Here is a 19,931-nt window from a genome sequence, read left to right as displayed (position 1 = left end):
CTTTGTTTTTTTTTATGTTCATTTTTAACTGAATTTTTTGAAGAAATCCGAGAAAATATGCATGATTTAATAGTCGTAGAAAAACGTGGTTTTTTGGTGAGGGTACAAAGTGAATTTTGAAGAAGAGAGTAAGTACGACCTTAATTCATGAAAATTAGTTTGGTATGGGACAAAAAGGTCATTGACTGGATTACTGCAAGACATCCTTCCAAAAAACGGATACCTACACTAAATCTTTGGCTATAGAGAAGGAACTGATTGAATTTAATTGAATCTTATTGTAAAAAAAATGCAGTTATGGAATATATATCCCTGATTTTCCTCTAGAATTGAACCACAAAGTTGTAATGTTAAGTCAGGGAGATGTGGCATTTATAGAACTGGAGTCTGAACTTCCAGCGAGACTTTTTGCAGAAGATTGGTCCGGCTGAAATTGGATTCGTAATCCATTTTGCAGGATATATCACTGGATGCATCAAGCACCTCACTAAACACTGATTCAATCTAAATCTTTAATTCAATGAAGAGGTCAGATGTCATTGGGACTATACAAAATAAGGCGAATCACTCGTCGATACAGGTCACGTTGGGCGTTGCATTGAACTCACGTGCGCGCCTTTAATACAGAGTGATACAATTTCTCTTGAAAGAAACTTGCACATAGTTAATAACTTTTTGAAACGGCCGCATTAAAACGCTTTTGAATCTGACATTAAACAGTTTATTTTAATGGCGCACGTTCTAAGAAACTCTCTAATTGTGCTAATAGTAATGGTATGCCACAATTTATTACAGCAGGATATAATTGTGAGTACATAATGAGCGCAATTGTAAATTAAGTTACACCCAAGTAATTAATTCAGGGTGTGAGTTACGAGGCTTGTCAATCAGGTATGCTACATTGGTAATATTTATTTGACAAAAGTATATTTCCGAACCGAACTGAAGGTATATAAATGTTAAGTAGCGTAATGTTTTTTAAGACCGGCAATGTATGTCGGTCAGTGCCCTGACTCTTAATTGCATTAGCATGACCCCACCCACCGATGCATATTAATAAAACACGTTCCTTGTGATTTATAGACAAAGTGTTAAGCAGTAAAATTCTAACGTGCCTCTTTTAATTTGTAAGAGGAATTAGCGTCGGTTGGGAATATTCTTTAATTTTGCGATATTACGTCGATTTTTGCTCATACCAAAACAATTCGGTTACCAAAAATGGAGTGCGGTTACTGGCTGCATTTTGAGTATTGCACCTCCCTTGTAGCAGTAGTCCGATCAACTTTCAACCTCAACCTTGACAAAAGGTGCGGGTTACGGAAATGTCAAAAGGACATTAAAGTTGTGCCATTCAAATGATTTAAACAGTCCGTAGGACAATAATAATATTTTATTGAAATAATAAGGCGCTTAGATATTAAATTAAAGTTCATGTGGGAGTAATAAAGCACTCAAGGTGGCAAGTTCGACAGAATAACCAAATAATGGTACAATTTGAGTCATGCCTATAATTATCTTTGACAATAACCGTTTAGTTTAGAGGAAGACATGACACCCCATTCGCTGAGCGTTGGTGGAGAGCATTCCTACTACACTAACTGGGGAAGAAACCTACGAGGCGATAAGATTACGAAACGCAATAACTGTCAAACAGCTTTAGCATATAATATTCAGTATATACCTAAGTGTCCTCCTAAGTAGGTAGCGGGTGGTGTATAAATTGCAAGATTTTTGAAGTTTTGCATTTTGCTAACGTTTTAAATTTTGAGAAGTGGATGATCTAAAACACAGAAGCATTATAAAATTTTTTATTACGGATGACACAGGCCCAACATAAATGAATGATTGCCGTATGTGGTGCGAATGCTCCATTCAGGGGTGGATGGGGCCGGCGGGTTACCGGGAACTTTCCCAGTGGGCCCGTAGGATCCATGAACGCTTTGTGGCTAACAGCATCACTCAAATGAAAACACAAAACATAGATAGAGCCCACAATTCGTATTTTGGTGGATTTTGCTAAAAACCCTCCACAAAATAGTACTCTATTTTAGGGGCACTTCTCATAGCTCCAGCTTCTATTTGCAATACGAGAAAGCGAGGGCTTTACAAAACAATCGAAAAAATCACCACGTTAGTACAACACGCTTCGGGATGGCGCCCAGATGTCGCCGACCGCATCATGTGGCCCCTTCCCTAAAGTTGTTAATTACACGACGCCGGTAGATACATTTGTGTCTTCCTCCAAGCGTTTTTCTACAGACCTGCATTTGCTGCCAGCCAGCTAGCCAGCCGGCTCAAGTGGATTAAAAGCTACCTTTGACACATAAATTTGCAAAGATGCGCTAAAAATGGAATAACTAATACGGATATTTAAATGAGTAAATTGGAAGATACTTGATAATTGAAATACGACGTGTTTGATCGAGAACATTCTAGAATACTCGAGAGCCTTCGAGACAGTGGCGTTTGCTATATAACCAAGTCGAATTGCGTTTCGGTCAGTTCCAATTTCAACACCGAAGTAATGAATAGGTCGCGCTTATAATTACTGTTACAAATTAATCAATTTTAAGACTTACAAATTAATTAATTCATTAAATAATTAATTGTGAATAAATAAATTACGTACTTAAATTTACGTTCCAATATTCGGCACTCGCTAATGCCTATAATGTATAAAAATTGATTAAGGAACAGATTGTGTATAACAATAATTGAGAACCATTTATGTTGTTGGGAAATAATTATCAACAATCAGTGTTAGAAAAAGCATTAATGTTTTAAAGTTAGGGCGCATTAAGAGAGGGACCCCCACTCGCTAAGTGGGCCGATAGGTAGGTATATTTCACGGACCGGTTTATGGTTCCCAATCCATCCCTCGCTCCATCATATTATCACGCAAAATTCTGGTCGAAACAATTTAATTTTCGGGTCTAGAGTCTTTGTATATTTTTTGTCATCTTTTAGCTCCTCCAAAAATTTTGATAATAATGTCCTATATCTATCTCTGATAGTTTTCGAAATATCTTGGTTTTCTAGGTTTTTATATTCTAATCTTAAATAAGTTAAATAATATAATAAAAATGTCTATTTGAACAATACCATTTTGATGCCCTATTTTGTAAGCGCACCCTGTAGAATTTCAAATATTTTAAAAATGTGGAGAATAATTGCCAAAAGCACAAACATATTTCGGTGTACAGTTTCAAAGTACTACAAAAAATAAAAATAAAAATAACTGCATTTTAAACTAAGTATTAAATTAAGATTAGGTACAAGTAGAGCTGATAAATGGTAGTTTATATATATATTAACCCAAAATGCCAAAAACTATAACAAAAATAATCATTTTAAAATTATAAAAAACAATAATCCAATAACTCAAATAAAATGTACAGATCCTCTACGAAAAATACAAATACACAAGTACAATTTTTAATCCCTAAGCAAGGACAAAGAAAAATAAAATAAAATAAACCTTAGGGAATAACTTAGATTAGGTAATCAACCATATCATAATACAAAAGCCGTCTCTATCGAAAAATGTTATCTTTAAGACATTAATTAAGTTACTCCGCGCAATCGTTAACTCATCCTGTACAAAACTATACCATATTATGGCGACTGATACGAGCACGATCACAAGAAAACACATTACTTGAAATTCATAGGAAATTTGATCAAGGTTGGAAGGAAAAGAATACACTATAATAATAAAACATGTAAATGGTACTAACTATATTTGCAGTAACTTTACAACCTATTATTTATTTAAATTATCTTGGGACAACCCCATATTTTAGTATTCTCGCAAACTGAATAAATCCCATGTGGAATTTAAATATAAAGATACGGGAATTTACCGTTTTTTTTTGGAATCCACATGCATAATTGCTAATTGCGTAACCATATGCTGACATATTCAAAATATGTTTTTAGTGGTATCAGATTAACTACATTTCGGGAATATGTTTAAAAACGGTTCAGAAATTATTTATCTCCGCCAGAGCAAGATAAACAAGTAAAAAGTTTTATAAAGACTGGCCACAAAATGATTTGTGACAGTTGGTATGAAGAAGAGTAGTCCGGTAGACTTAGAGCGTTCTAAACAGTTAACACCAGTGGGTATCCTCCTTCAGATGACCTCTTGGAAGACACCACTGAGACTCTGAAACGGTTCTTCGAATCATTTGTGATTAACCATAAGGGTGTCTCTTGTAACAGAGGTTACATTTCAAGGGTTCAAACACTCTGATTATTTTATTTTTTCTGACTGCTCTGCCCGCTTGCACAATTTCGTTAGTCAAATGGACCTACTTCTTTTAAACTTGAATCATCGCAATCTTAACCAGCATAATTTCAACTCAGTTAGAAGATTTTCAGTGCTTAATATTGGATTCAAATGGAGAAAACAGTTCTATTACCTTCTAACTGGGTTAAACATAAAAAAACTGGTTAAAAGTGTACCTACCTTTAATAGTTTTTCTTTACTTAATGTACACGAAAAAATTCTGAACCTTCAATATCGTTAAAGGAATCGGGATATGTTAACTACCATAGAATCAAACAATTTACCTTATTTATACAATACTAATGCTACCTTTGGCGTCGTTCAACCTTGGAGTCCTGGATCACCTCCAACAAATAATGAAAAAAATAACGGTGGATTCGGAATTCAAATTAATTTTAATTCAAAATAATTCTAATTAATTCGCGTTAATTCAGATTAGTTCCCGCTAATTCAAATTAATTCACTTTAATTCAAACTAATTCTAGTTCATTCTAATTAATTCACGTTAATTCAAATTAATTCACGCTAATTCAAGTTAATTCACGTTAATTCTAATTAATTCACGTAAATTCAAATTAATTCAGGGAATTCAAAGTTGTTTCTCCCTACCACTGACTGCTTTGCTATCGATCTGTGCGAGCGGATACACTCGATCAGACGCGAACGAGCCGGGCCCAGAGGAACCCAAGCTTTTTATGCAATAATATCGTAAATAGGATGTACACGCTCCCATTGTAGGTATCAAGTTTCATTACGATCGTTCTTAGAGGCGTTCACTGCATCATAAGTCATGTCTAGGATTTTCAAGGTCTCATAGACGTGTGGTATCGGTGCTATTCGATAGTCCTTGACGAGACGAATCCAACGACACCCGTGAACGCTTCGCCAAGTAGCATCCGGGGTCTTTTAGACGTGCGGACCCAATTGCCGTCTGGCGCTCCCAAGCCATTGACTCCAAACGCGTGCTTGAACGCCTTCCTCGAGCACAGATAAATAATCCAACTTCGATAACGTTTTTTTTACTTCTTCACAACTTAAAACGTAGTCGGCCACGAACTGAGCAACTTGATTCCCTTTTCTAAATAACGGCACTTGAAACTGGATTTAAAACTTCTATAAACGAGCTGCAACTTGGACTCAAACTTTTATACGAAGAAAATATGCTTCTGACGGACAGCAGTTCGGCCTCGGTGCGAAACAAAAAATACTTCTTTCAACGAACACCCTGGGCTCGAACGAAAAGCCATCTTTAATTTGCGTCTCCCGTATTTAAACGGAAATCCCACATAAATTTCGTAAAACTTTTTTAACCAATAAAAACTGCGTAGAAACGATGATAACCAATACAATGAAACTCAAATCGGCACGTCCGCACTAATTACCGGACTAGAATTTTTCTGTGTATTTCAACATACACGTACAATTTTTCTGAAAGATTAAAATAGCCAAACAATTACCTTTATCTCACTGAAATAAACCAAAAGCTTAATAAATCATACCGAAACTGACTGCACGCTCGATACGCAAAATAGTTTTGTGTTAAAACGTAATTAGACCCACGACGTTGATTAGGAAAAAACATTGATGGCACTAATTAACAATTAGGCACCTAAATTCATTCAAAATTTTTCAGAACCAAATACAACGTCCCACCTGACATTGTTTACACAGCAATATAGTAGTGTTTCTTGGAAGTGATATATAAAAATGCAAACGACTTCAAATGAATTCGCGTCAGTTCAGACACGTTAATTCAAATTATTCGTCTTTCCCGTCGCTCGCATCGCTCGCTTCTACCGCTCACGTAGGACGGTGCGTAAGTATTCTCGTGGCTTCCCCAACATAACGTACTCAAGCTTGTAATTTTTAATGAGACCTATTTTGACAATTGTTTTCATTGCTAATATGTGTTTCCATCTTAAAAAAAACGGATCAATTTAAATAATCATTTGGCTGTAACTACGTATCACCTGGTGAATTGCCAGTGATCGACACCCACGCTAAACGTGCATCGCCTAGTTATTTTTGTTTAAGATTTCGTAATTGTTATACCCGAGGTGATTTATTTAATATTAATTTTTTCAGACGAGTCAGGATGCGAGGCTGACATGGCAGAAGGCGGAACAGAAGAGGAAAGCGGCGATATGTTGGGTCCCGCGATCGCACCAGCCCATCAGCCACCGGCTCTTAACATGAAACCCGAGGTAAGAATTTAATTTGTCCATTGCAATTAATAAAATGCGATACGACGTATAACGTCGCCGACGGCTTTTGGAACATGGATGTTATTCAATCATCGAAACACTTAGTTCGGTCAATTTTTTTTAAATACGCATTATTGGATAATTATAGTCTTAATTCAATAATTTCAAAAATTGGTTAACCTTACTTCGTAGACTACTTTTACAATAATGATATAATTAGAAGTAGGTTATAAGGGAACGTCGTAATTGCTTCGTTAAGCTATTTTATGTAAGAATTAAGTGCATTCATAAACAATTGCCATTAATTAACAGCGCGAGTGCAATTGTGAACTACAAACTATGCGCAAAAATTCTAAATGAAAACCAAGCCGTACAGAAAATTATTGTTCCTTCGATTAAATAGAGAAATATCATTTATTCAATACATATAGTGAAGTCTTCCAGAGGTTACTACTACGGCCAAAATTGTGTTTTTGTATACTTACTAATAATGTTATGTTAATAAATAAACTACCGCTTATATAAATTAGGAAGGTTCCCATGGAAAAGCTTCTCTCAATCTCCTCTTAAATGAATATCTAATGAATTTTAGTCACATTGATGGGACTTATGGGTCTAACACACTTTAAGTATACTCAGACATTGAAATAATCAACTGCGAACAAATAAACTACACAAATCCCTTTCGGCAGACGATGGGAAAGTGTTCCACCAGGATCGCTGAGGTTGGTCGACGGTCTTACAAGTAATAACATCTTTTTTTTTTTCTACCACCTGGAATACTTCCTGTTGTTAACTTGCATCATCGATAATATGCCAGCGCGTATAAAGATAATGTTGTGAGAGTGACTCAAGTTTTATCAATTCAAGGTTGGTACTGGAAGGAACTCTTCATAATTTTCCTCTCTCACACCCACTTTCCTGCTGGCGGCCCAAGTGTTCATTTAGAACAAATTTAAAGCGGCCACCAAAATTAAGTGAATCTTATTCTCAAGAATAACAGGGAAATGAAAACGGAAACATGTAGACTACTCGGAAGCAAATATATAATACAATCAAACAAGCTAGGAAAGGTCAACGTATCGGCATACCCTGCAATCTAACATCGTTGACGTAGGTTAAGGAAGTAATGTCTGTGATATAAATAGCATGTAAACAGTATCAGTTAACAATCTACCGGGTTTGAAATATCCGATAATCTCCGACAGAAATTACCTTGAGTAGTTTTGCTTGGGGGTACCGGGTGACCTAATAAGACTGTTCCTCGGCCATATTTCGAGAACCGTTCGTCATATGACTTAGGGGTAAAAAAAATTATTGGGTAAATCGGTCATGAAGAATCGCTGGAAAATATTTTCAAGTTCTAAAAAGACTAACAGAGGGCGTAACTGCCATCTTAAATTTTAAAATTGCATTTTCTATAAATTTCGCATAATAAACAAAAAAAATTTTTTCACATTTTTAAAGAGAACCAGTTTATCTATCATTTTCGTAAAAACAAAAACTCAATTATTTCAAAAACAAAGATGGTCTGAGGCGTTCAATTGTTTTTGCAATAACCTGCTTTAACTTCTTAACTGTTTGACCGATTTAGAGCAATGAGAATAAACCAAAATATAGTTAATTTAGTTGAATCCTTCTCCGCCAGGGGGCTAGTTTTGACACTATGACCCAAAATCCTAAAAAAATCAAAAAAATCAAATGGAATGATATAACTTTTTCTTTATGAAAAAGTAGCCAAATAACATCCAAAGAGGTCAGTGAAAACCGTTTTTCAAAATCTGGTTCCTAACCTCAAATATTGGGAAAATGAGATTAATTAATTAATTAATGAAAATGCTTACATTGTATCTTAAATTTACTTTTTACGTATTTCCGATATTTGTGGATGGCGCGAACGAAAAGCACCCTACACTTTTAGGTAGGCTTTGGAAAATTAAACAAATGAAACACGATGCATTATAAATTGCCTAATAACAGCCGTAATTTGTAAATTATTCTGCTGTGTTTACATTCAGAAAGTGCAGTTTTTTGAATTTGTAATTTTTTCTAAAATGCCGATTTCTAACCAAGAAGCATTTAATATGCTGGCGATATATTTTGAGTATTTTCAAAATGCGACCATCGCTGCCCCCATCTTCTATTTGCGTTATCTGAATCGACAACGAACCATCAGATACAATTTAAGCAATTTTAGGAATGAGATTTTGAAAAACGGTTTTAACTGGCCTCTTTGGGTGTTATTTGGCTACTTTTTCATAAAGAGAAATTCATATCATTCAAATTTGATTTTTTTGATTTTTTTAGGATTTTGGATCATAGTGTCAAAACTATCCCCCTGGCGGAGGAGGATTTAACTAAATTAACTATATTTTGGTTGATTCTTGTTGCCCAAGGAATGCTCTTTTTATGTTTTTAAGAAAATGATAGACAAACTGGTTCTCTTTAAAAATGTGAAAAAAGAATGTTTAGTTTATTATGAGAAATTTAAATAAAATGCAATTTTAAAATTTAAGATGGCAGTTACGCCCTCTGGTGGTCATTTTTAGAACTTGAAAATATTATCCAGCGATTTACCCAATAATTTTTTTACCCCTAAGTCATACGACAAACGGTTCCCGAGATATGGCCGAGGAACAGTCTTATTGGGTCACCCTGTACATTAGGCCTTACAATCCTAATGTTACATTTAGTGATTTGAGCCGGACGCTACATTTGGTCCTTCGAGCCTTTCAACGAATTGGTACTGCGCTACTACAAGTGTTCTGGTCCCAGTCAAGTGGTACATTCGAAGTGATGTACAAACCCAAGACGCGGCCCTGTCGCAGAAAGATGACCAACACGAAGAAAGGTATCAAGACACATCCACACGGAATATAGACTACATTTCTACTGTAAGTCTGTCGCTGAGAGGAGAAGTTGAGGAATTGGCCGCCCGCCTTCTACAGATGGCATCCAGGTACAAGATTTTCCTGCGAGAGTATAAAGAGATGCAGGGGAAATACCTGCAAAATATCACATTCCCCACCATGCGTTGTTAAAAGAGGAAAGCTCTACCACAACATTACGAGTGGTGTTTGAGGCCTCAGCCACTTCCGGTTCAGGAAAGAGCCACAACGATATTTTATTTTTTTTACCTTTATTTTATTTTTATTATTAACTTCTTTAACCAATAAAAACTGCGTAGAACCGACGATAACCAATACAATGAAACTCAAATCGGCAAGTCCGCACTAATTACCGCACTAGAATTTTTCTGTGTATTTCAACATTTCTACTTATACACATACAATTTTTCTGAAAGATTAAAATAGCCACGTTATCTCCAAACAATTACCTTTATCTCACTGAAATAAACGAAAAGCTTAATAAATCATACCGAAACTGATTGCACGCTCGATGCGCAAAATTGTTTTGCGTTAAAACGTAATTAAAACCCACAACGTTGACTAGGAAAAAAATTTGGGGGCATTAATTAACAATTAGGCACGTAAATTAATTCCAAATTTTTCAGAACCAAATACAACGTCCCACCTGACATTGTTTACACAGCAATATAGTAGTGTTTCGTGAAAGTGATATATAAATGCAAACAACTTCAAATTAATTCGCGTCAGTTCAGAAGTGTTTGAAGCCTCAGCCACTTCCGGTTCAGGAAAAAGCCAGAACGATATTTTTATTTTTACTATGCTAACTGGTCCAAAAATACAAGAAGATTTGTGTGGAAATGGACCGATACAAAACTCCAGGTTAATGGCAAAATCTAAGGTGGCCCAGATGAAGTTGAACACGGTTGGAACTCTGTGGATCAGCTGTTAACGGGAACCAAAGAAACCCTTAATCTCAGGACACTCAGTCCCTTCCTGGATGCAACGGAACTACTAAGAGTGGGGGACAGATTAACGAATGCAACCTTCATGTCGGCAAACACCACCTAACAATTCCTCCAAGAAGGTATTTGACCGCACTAATCGTAAAGCATGTACATGCCAGATCCCTTCATGGGATCCCTTCATACGGGATACTGCTAGCAAAAAGTCTGGTCCGCCGGGAAGTGAGAAACTGTATATACGCTGTTTGCGACTCAACCAGAGCACGGCGAAACCGTTAATGGGAAATCTCCCATCAGTACGGGTAAATATGACACACCCTTTCGCAACTACAGGACCGGGCTACGCAGAGATTTCTGAAAAAAATGGTCAAACAAGCCACCACCAAAGGAAACGGGAATCGAGCTTGAAGCCAAAACATCAAGACCCGACGGAAATATGCAGACTACTAGGCAGCAAAACGCAAGACAATCAAACAAGCTAGGCAGAGTCGACGCATCAGCATTTCCTGCATACTAACGTAATTGACGTAGTTTAGGGAAGATATCTGTAATATAAGCATGTAAGCGCTTATAGTATTATCAGCCTTCCAACCGGCGGTAACGTACCGGGTCTGTGATATTACCTTGTGTCGTTTTGCTTGGATGTACATTAGACCCTACAACCCTAGTGCTACATTTGTGGTCCTTCGATCGTTTTGATATTAATATTTCTGTTATTTTGGCGGTAAATCTATTCTAAATGCACATCTTGCGCCGCCAGTAGGAAAGTAGATCCTAAACTGAAGTCTAAAAATTTTAAATGAGGTAATGCCTCCAGTTGTCCGTTGTGAATACTCTTTTTGGATACTCCAATCTCGAAATATTCGTCAACATACAGTTTATTTCCCACCCTAAACAATGCACTCGGCGAACTTCGTACCGCATTTAGGAAATCCCGTTTCCGTAGATGGGACATACGCTCAGTGCCTCACCTAGCGCCCCCGGTGGTCTAAATACCGTCGATGTTGTCTTGAACTGGCCCTTATTGGGATACCCGGCCTTGTTTGGGTCACCTCGTTTTCAGAAAGTTGAAGCTTTTTGGAAATCTTTTAGCCTAGCTTTTAGCGATCTCTCTATCTATATGGGATTTTTTTATATACGAAACCGGGAAAATGTTCGCAGTTCAGAAAAGAAAGCCTATCGTATAATAATAACAATTTTGCGTTGTTATTAGAAAAAAAAAGATTGGTGGCGTTGCGGCGCTCCCAAATTTTTTTTCCAAGACTCCTGCCCATATTTTTCGTTTCCGTATGCCTACGAATTGACTTATAACAGTTAAAATACTAGTTATCACTCACATAAATACAATTTAAAACAACGCAAACTGTTTATATTACTATCCTAAAACGCAATTCGATTTGCTTATATAGCAAGTGCGAGTGTTCACGAGTGCTTCCGAACGCCTTCGGGTATTGTGAAATGTTCTCGAATGTTCTACAACACAAAACGTCATATTTCCCGGAAAGATTGCATCACATCCGCCTTCGTTCTTTATCGCCGAGGACTAATTTTTCATGGCGCCTCGATGTCTATCGGCATTTTTGGAATATTTAGTAGAACGCATATACAAAATTTGAACAAAATCCGTCGAGCCGTTAATTCGGGAAATTGCCAATATGGAGAGAGAAAAAAATGATATCCTTTAAAAGTTACTTAAAGTGATGGTGGTCGCAATCCACCTAACTCCAGCTAGCAAGCTAAAAACAGAATTGTACCTTAAACAACTGGTAGGCTCAAAAGCGAGAAATTTACGACTCCTTTTCCGATAGGTACCTACAAATTAGTTCTCAGTTGTTTCGCTTACGGAGTGTCGAATTTATGCTTTAATTTTTGTTCTAATTGCTATTAATCTTATACTATGAGCCGAATATATAAAAGTCAATATTTGCACGGAACCTAATTACCATCACGAGAGCCATTAGTTCAATATGCGTCAATGGGATTAAATTTTCATGTAAGAGATTATATTTAAATTAAGACGCATCAGTAACAAGAATATTGCAAACTTTAGGGTTCGGTTTCTGAAAATTGTAAACATTTCTCATTAAAGGCGCACACAAGTGATGTAGGCAAAATGAGTTAAACTACTCTTGTGTGTCTGGAGCCAGGGGGCATCAAATGTGCTTTACGACCATTGCCTCGCTATAAATTTTAGTGGAAGAGGAGAGAGAGAGAGAGAGAGGACCTCGACTGGCCAGCAGCTTATCACCCCCACACGAATAAACACCGACTACCTAATTTACATTGTTGCAATCTACAAAACTTTCCCAAATCTACTGGGTAATATCAGCCTGTATGTAAATATCTATTAACGGGTACGTACCTACTAAGTGCCTTAATTTGAAATTATTTGCTTTAAATTAAATAAGTTTAAATTGATTCGGACTTGTATGTGTAATATAAATTGAGAGTTTATTGGCATATGTATATACGTGTACGGTTCATTAATACTGTTAAATTTCTAGTAATTGGCAGCCACTATTAACTATGGAAAAGCTGATTAATTTTCAATTACTGATGCCAATTTTAGAATAACATCATAACTTTATTTAAGATTCTAATTACATAGCTTGCGTTGGCGTATCGTGTCGGTACCTATTATTCTGGTCTAAGTGAGTGACAAGATTGCCTAGCTTTCTAAGTCGCAATATCCATAATTTTTCCTGCAGAGTGAAGTTTTCATAAGAAACGATTCCATTTATCTTATCGCACTAGCGATGGGAGAAATTCAATGTATCAGGTTGCAATGTAAAATTCAGGTTTAAAAGTGTAATTGACGATTCAAAATTTACAATGGAAGGTTCGAAAGTCAACGTTCCAGATTCAATAACATTCAAGGTTCTGGATGGATGAGCCAATGCTCCAAATCTATATGCGAAAGTTTTATTTTCATGGGAAATAAAATATAGGAGGGATCGTCTAAGGTTTGTTATCCAATACTCCCATCAGGATTCAGCTTTTAACGTTAATCAAGGTATTGAATCCCTAGTTTAAATTGGAAGATTCAAAATTCGTGTTTCAAGATTTACAATTCAAGGTTTAATATTTAAGGCTCAAAGACGTTAGATTCAAGATCAAGATTAAAGCGTCAACCTTAAAGACTCAATCTTAAAGGTTTAAGATTCTGTATTTTAAGATCAATCATTGATAATGAAATATTTGAGAACTTAGTGTGCGCGTTTAAAGTTCAAGATCCAGTATGAAAAATACGTGATACAAGATTAAATTCAAGATTCAAGGTACAAGATTTACTTACCGTAGAAGTTCTGCATAGCACACAACAAGCAAATTGAGAATGCACATACAGATCGCATCGTAGGTTCTAAATGCTTAAACAATAAACCTTATGAGTAATGTTTAAAAACAAATTTTAACGAAACACAACTAAATTAAACATTCGTAGCAAAAATTAACAAGAAAGATTTAATTCAAATATCCCCAAATCGATAAGGTTAACTGCGTCCTTTTCAACAAAACTAACCACAATTGTTGAAGGATAGTAGGCCTCAACAAAGACCATAAAAAACCGAAAGACACGAGTCGATTGAAAGTGTCTAAAAGCTCCTAAAAGCCGTAAAGTCTCAGACAGGATTTGAAAGGCCCTTGAAGACCGTTGAAGTCTCTTAAGGGCTACTAAAGTTTATTAATTACTCATGCGAGCTCTTGGAGACACTTGAAAACTCAATGGGTTTTTAAAGTTTCTTAAAGGTCTTATCGATTATTAAAGGCTCAGTTCTTAAAGTCTAATAAAAACCCTAAAGCACTGAAGTCTTTTGGAAATTCTTCCGATTCTAGTCGACTCTGAAAGAATTTTAAAAGCACTTAAGGATCTTAAAGGGCTCAAGGTTCGGCACTCTAACATGCTAATGTTCTTAATGAGTTTTAAAGACTAAATGCCTATAGTTGTTAACATTGGAATTGTTAATGTTTTCGTATATGGCGACAACGTTACGAGTTTCGTTCAAGACCAAAAGGCCACAGTGTCACATCATGTGACGACTATTAATACTGTACCTACTCGGCAGTGATCGGTACGTTAAAGGAAAGTCGCGGATACCGTCGATACGGTGCTTACTTAACCGTGCTTAATTGTTTTGTTGATTCCAATCTAAAATGCTCGCACATCTCCTTTGATCGTATTACGAGCATGTTATGACGCTTATTATTCAGAAGGTCCGAGTGAATAATCGTAATTTGTGTTTCACATCTGGCGAGTGGAAGATGTTTCGTAGATTAAACGTTTACAAGATGGTTAGTTTCCCTTTATCGTCGTATATAATACATAACTTTATAGCACAACCCGTATAGATCATTATAACACTTAAATTCCTTTTGGAAACTTTTGAAACCTTTTACAGACTCCCAATGCTCGCCAAGGTCGACTATTAGAGATTCTTAAATATTTTGAATGCTCTTAACGGTTTTCTGAATCAGTATCTTTCCAGATACTTTTAAAGGCATATAAACTCCTAAACTTTGAAACTAAATACTTTGGTAAGGATTGGAGGCTTAAGTGAAAGGCACCATTGCTTAGAATTTTGTTAGATTAAGTAACAAAACGTTAACGATATTGCTGTGTGAAATGCAAATGGCCACTATGCCATCCATGACCAAGACCTATCCAATCCACTTACCAGACCTTACGTACTAACAAACCTAAAAAAGAAAAAATCATGATTTTTCTAAGGCACATCCAGCCTCCGCCACGACGAAAATCTCGATATTAACGTAAATTTTATTAATTTGAAAAAAAGTAGCCATAATTAACTCAAGATTCCAAAGCGATAACACTTCCTTACCTTGAAATTTAATTAACGTACGTAGCGATAAGAAAACTTATCTACGACCGGAGAGAAACATGAGATAAACTCACAATTACTACGCAAATAATTTCCAGATCTTTAAATCTACAACACACAATTTCTTTACAAATAAACAAGGCAATTATTTAAACAAAATTAAGAACTAATAATTCTGATACAAAACAAAATCGACTAAGGTATCAAATAACATGATCGGAATTACGTTTAATCCTAACTTTTGACCACATTGAACATTAATAAAAGTTGAACTTAGAGATACAGGGTGACCCATCATTACTGCTGCCGATGTCAAATAAAACGTTCATCTGGCGTAGTTTACACAACAATATTAAAAACTGGTTTTTTTTTAATGGCTTGATGCAAAGCATATTCAGCCAGCTTCAATATGTATGTATTAATTTAATTGGAGAAAAAGGATAATGAACGAAGTCACACGCTTCTCGTCAAGGGACCCATCAAGACATTTTTTTTGTTACAAACAAGAACAGGCCACGGTAAGGCTTACCACAAGTAGGATAGTGAGAGAGGTACAAGACTAAGGGAACTCACAGGAATACTTGAAGTGAGAAAGTGACCGTAATAGCGTTGTTAATACTTTTAGAAAATGCATTAAAGTCTGTCTTTTTCTTCAAGTGGAACGTGACACTTGGACCTGTGAATATTTTAAAATCCTGACAGATCCCACAAATAAAAAAGAGTTAAAATCTTCCGCATCTACGATTCTTTGCCACTTTATCAACACATTACTTTATTTATAAGATGTCGAAAAACTACCCTCTAGTCGTACAACCTTGGAAAACCGGATCGCCCTCAAATTAGGATTCGAGGAAATGGAAATTTGTTTATTGAAGTTAACCCTGGGTTCGTTGCGAAAGATTCGGCTTTCAGTATCTCAAGGAATGCTCGTTGTTGTTTTTAGAACACGCACAGACCTCGGGGAGATCTATATGTAATCTATGTCCTGGAACTAGTAATTTCGAGATGTAACTATTTGTGTCATGATTGTACCTGCCACTCTAAACTTGATTACTACGCAAGGAAAGTCCCCTAGTTACGGATCTTTAACTTGAGCTCACAGAAGCTCCAACGCGAGTCTAACAATTACTGTTATTTTTGACGTGATCTTTACGACGGCTCAAGACCAATTCTTATTTTAATTAATTACTTTGACGTGATCTCTAGTAAGGTTCAAAAGACATTTAGAAAGTTGGCTGTTTTTCTTACTAATGACACGATGTAATTCAGCTGCACTCTAATGTTATAATTTTATGTTATCTCGCAACTGTATGATTCCTCAAGATATGATATGCAAATATTTAGCAGGGCTGTGCTCAAGAACTTTCGTCCGTAAATAATCGAAGAAATTTCAGAAAAACGTAAATTAAGTAAATACGATAAAGATCTCCCGTTACAGTACCGTAATTACTTCTCTGGTATCTTTATTTATTTATCAATTTTGGTGAGAAAACATACCAGAAGTAAATTATTATTGATCATATGCGTTTTGACCATGTTGTATTAGAATAATTATAAAGCGATATACTTTGTGCGATGGAACAAGTGGTGAAGCTCCATTTCATCTGACTCTGGTAGCTACTCTTTGATGAGCGGCTACAGAGAGTAACTGCGATGACGTTAGTCATGCACATATATGTACCCTCGTTTTTTTTTAATTCAAAAAATTTAAGACTATCTTAAACTTACGAATAACCTAATGTCCAAGCTATGATGGGTTCGGGTATACGTATATTTGTGCAAAGAATTATTTCCCACGCCGGGAATTGAACCCGAGGCTCCTGGATGAGAGCCGGGTATCCTTGCCACCAGTCCGTTATGGGATACATTATATCGTGAGTTCACATTTCAAGTTGTCGGGAAGGTGTGCCTGTCATATATTCCATTTTTATGGAAGTTTGCATTTTAAAAAAATAAAAAAATATTTAACCTACAAATAACCTTAAAAAACGCATTTTCAACATCACCGCAGTTACTCTATGCAGTCCCTCGTAGTCTTTGTACAAAAGACACCTGATACCTGAAAATACGTGGAATAAAGATGGTGTTTGTGTCTTATTCATTCATTTAGCGTATAGGTCATTAAAGTGAAATTAAAAAATAACGAGTGCTATGTTAGTAGCCATAGGGCATCCTTATCACTTCAGTGAGTGTAGTGTCTACACACACGGCAGATTCTCTAATGATTTTTCATCAAGCCCAGTTCCACCCATGATCTATTCGTCACCGGCACCGCCGCCGCCGCCCATATAATTAGCAAAGGACAATATATTAGAAGAATTATTCAAATTTATACGTCTCGATGAACGTAAACAAAAATTACATCTTATCCATGTAAATGTTATTATAATTAGATGCTGTAGGTTTGCATTTGCATAATGCATGGCGACGTATAATGCACCTAAACAGAAAAAGCAGGAAGAACAGCACTCATTAAATTCGATTGAATTACTTCCACGGATGATGAAATTAGAAATTGAATGAAGTCACTTTAAATTGGAATCGCTTCAAGTTTATAATCGATATGGGTGGCGGAAAACCAAAACCAATAAGAAAACAACTTCGAAACTAGTATCGCCGGCCAGCATAATTAAATATTACACACGAGCTACTTTGGAATAATTTGCGTATTTCCAAACAACTTTACTAACTCCATATTTATGTATATTTAAACGCTGCTCGATAAACTAATTGCTTTAATTTCGTGGGATGAGCTAAACTACTTAACAATGTATCAGTATTTTAGGATGTCGGAAATCTCTTACCACTATAACTTTCATTATAAATAGAGCTCCACCAGAAATGGTCATTTTGAACTGATGTTGAGAAAATCCCGATTGAAAATTTAATGACACAACTCGTCTGATTTTTTGATGGGTAAGATAATGCCACCTGGATGGGCATCGAGGTGGAACTATTTGAACTGTGTCTGATATCATGGAATGTGATCCTGTCTTTTGAGATGCGTGTGAAGGCTCGAAGCGCCGAGAAGTCTCGGAAATGACGAGATTAGAATTACGGGTCGATTTTGCAAGGGTCATACCCGTCTTTACCAAGCTGGTTAAGTAGCGTGGGAATTACTGATTCAGCAGGAACACTCCATCTGGAGGTGAGTTATTGGTGTCAAGGAATACGAAAAACTTAGTCTATATTGATGGAAAAAAATGGTGCGTCCCACAATGGGTGTCAACCAAAAGGAAAAGTAGTGGGTATTTGGTTGTTCGGAGAGAGCCGTCGGCAATTGAGATTAAGCCGCGAGAGAATTTGCGTTTAACCGCAATGGTGTCCGATTCCGCGTCGATAACCGTCAGGTAGCGAAGTTGGGTAAAGCACTTGTCAAGCAGCGCAGGGTGTATTTGAATTTTTTTGTTAGAAAACTCGCGTGGAGTCGTGAATGAACTGCAATTTACCGTAGGGTAGATTTTATTGTGTGTAAAGAATTCGTGTCAAGCCAGTGTAAGTTAAGCCGACCACCTGCAAATATTACTTGCCGAGAAATTGTAGCGAAATTAAGTACGAACAAGGTTTTAAATGTCAATTAAAGCATTAGTTTAGAAACTGTTACGTTGAATACGTACAGTAGTGGAAATTTCAACTCGTAAAGATAAAAAAACGATGTGACTGACGTAATTTCAGTATATACTCGTACATGAAAAGAGGCTGATTAAAATGACAAAGAAACATTATTGCCAACTGTAACGGATTACTGTACAGTTTTCCCTTACAAAAATGGACACATCCAATATAGATGGCATTACTAGGTTTATTCTTGTTATTTGTTATAAACATTATTTTATTTGGGAAATTTACAACAATTTAAAACATATTTTTATCGTTATTCAGCGATTGCAGTTGTATTGCGTATGCGATATAATTTAAATTATTTGTCGTCAATTGACGGATCAATTGTTTAATTTAATTAAGTATTAGTCTGACTTCTGAGCGTAAGTAAATTAATTCTAAGGAATAAGTAATTTAAATGTAATCCGTTTCAGAAGCGTACCAGTTTTTTATCATTTGAATTTTGTCACTAGTGGAAATTTTTCCACAAGACGAAATAGGGCTGGACATAAGCCGTAAGTAAAAGAAATGTAAGCAATAAGTTTTTATTGAAAGTACTCTTTTAGCTATTTCCCGATTTTCTTATTTCGATATAAAAAATATCGAAAGTAACGGTCAGAAGTCAGAACTATCATCTCCCAGTCAGGAGCCTACATTGTTGCCACCTATTAGCATCCCTCCAATCCGGATGTACATCTTTTATAGCCAGAGGAATTTCACATGTTGAGAGGTTGGAGCTGTAAAGACAAAAGGTCAAAGATACGTCCAATCATTATCAATCATACTTACCTTCACAAAACAAGCGTTGTCCAGCTATCTGTTGAACTTTACCATGCACATCAAATTTTTGAAAATCCATTACGTACTTACCTCGAATGCTTCTATAATTTCTTTTTCATATACTGCATTGATTTTAATTATTTTTGTACATAATACTAACATTTAGTTTTAAGTTTTTTTGTAATACTATTGTTAATTATAAGGAAGCATTTCGTTCAGTAGAGAAAAAAAAGGATTTCGTTTGGTTTTTTTGTGTTCATGATTTTGTCTAAAATGTCGTGACACAACTTTTCAGTCGCACACAAAATTACAGTAGCGAGTATCCCAGACATAGGGGCACCAGCAGGCGGCACCAAGTTGAAGAAAGATTAATCACCGGCGATAAG

General features: G+C 36.1%; 1 long non-coding RNA gene across 1 annotated transcript in view; it reads left to right on the top strand.

The window, feature by feature from the left end:
- The window catches only part of LOC116174855, a 41,363-nt gene extending 21,699 nt beyond the window's left edge, over positions 1-19,664 (top strand). The window contains exons 2-4 of the long non-coding RNA XR_004146182.1: positions 6,377-6,495; positions 19,200-19,280; positions 19,332-19,664. This is a non-coding gene — a long non-coding RNA (uncharacterized LOC116174855). The remainder of the gene's footprint in view (positions 1-6,376; positions 6,496-19,199; positions 19,281-19,331) is intronic.
- The last annotated feature ends 267 nt before the right edge of the window (positions 19,665-19,931 follow it).

The sequence above is a fragment of the Photinus pyralis genome, unplaced genomic scaffold, assembly GCF_008802855.1.
Source record: "Photinus pyralis isolate 1611_PpyrPB1 unplaced genomic scaffold, Ppyr1.3 Ppyr1.4_LG6, whole genome shotgun sequence".
NCBI lineage: Eukaryota > Metazoa > Arthropoda > Insecta > Coleoptera > Lampyridae > Photinus > Photinus pyralis.
Note: the sequence above shows the minus strand (reverse complement) of the source record. Positions and strands in the feature narration are given on the sequence as shown.